Here is a 1,476-nt window from a genome sequence, read left to right on the forward strand (position 1 = left end):
GCCACCAAGGCACTGGCCTAGGGCGCAATATTTTAGTTAATTTTTACTTTTTAGTTTTTCATAATTTAATAATTCTATTTACCTAAATTTATATTTTATATTAATTTTCTTTCGTATACAACTTGCATGAAACTGGAGAATGGCTCACGTAGTCACGTCGCAGTAACGTTTAATTTATAAGCTATAATAACCTTGCCGTATGAGTTTAATCCTGCGACAAGCGCGCTGCCACCGCCAGTGGCGTAGCGAATCATTTTTTTCAGAAGCAATTGCTTCTGGTTTCTAGGGGGTGGTGGTGGGTCATAACCTCATAAAGCCCACACACACACGGTCAGTCTTTGAACTTTATTTTGGGTGCTACCCCAACCCCCTATTTGAGCATATGAGTATCGTATACATCAGTTGGAGTTGGGTGGGGTAGGTCATAAATAATTTGTTTGCTTCCATATGATTTAAAGTTCGCTACGCCACTGGCCACCGCTAGAGCTTTGACATCGACACTCGACGAGGCAGTTGCCGGCGTTGCCTATGTTAATGCATGGGAGATGGTAAACGGCGGGTGTGCGGCGTAAACACGTACAATATTGTGAATGGCGCATGCGCAAAACGCCAGCCAAGGCGGTAAAATATACTGCCTCGAGCCGCCGAGTACGTTACTACATTGTATATAGCCGCTCTACTAGCTAGGTGGGGGACAGATCGCACAGTGCTTAGTGGAATGACCCACCTCACCCCGCACCCGGCACCACAATATTAGAATACTGAAATTAATTCTGGAAATCAGGTGTCTTGATAAAGTAATTAATAATAATAAATATCATTACGACGCGCGACGCTGGTACTGTCGCCCGACTCCTGTATAGTGCATACTGCTACTGCATACTGCTCAGAAATTTGCTAATCGATTAAGATTATAGAGATTAGAGTGCTCAGATAAATTAAGGCGCAAAATGATTTAATTATTGTACAAGTGTACAAATGTACCTATGCAAATTGTATCAATATTTATTTGTTTAGTTGGTATGTATAAATATAAAAATACCTAAATACAATTTTTATAGTTTTGTTTTAGTTCATGGGGCATTACTCCCCCCCCACCATGGGAGCACGCCAATGTACGGGGCGCTGGTGTTGTAATGCCTAGGGGCGGAAAAATGGTAAGTCCGCCTCTGAGCGTAACCGAAGCAGGGACTGGAACTTTGATGATTTTTACGGTTCCGGTTCCTATTCGGTTCCTAGTAAAACTAAAATTTTGGTTTCGATTCCCAGAAAAACTAACATTTAGGTTTCGGTTTCTTTTTGGTTCTTAAAAAATAAAAAAATTGTTACCTGATTTGGTTTTTTACTTATGTAAAACAATGTGTCAGGTAAAAGTATCGGTTCCGATAAGGTTCTGGTTTTTAAATTAATTTAAATAAGGGTTTCGGTGAGGTTCCAGTCCCTGAACCGAGGTTTAAACTATGATTGTAAAACGGG

This window comes from Acyrthosiphon pisum, chromosome A2, assembly GCF_005508785.2.
Source record: "Acyrthosiphon pisum isolate AL4f chromosome A2, pea_aphid_22Mar2018_4r6ur, whole genome shotgun sequence".
Classification (NCBI taxonomy): Eukaryota; Metazoa; Arthropoda; class Insecta; order Hemiptera; family Aphididae; genus Acyrthosiphon; species Acyrthosiphon pisum.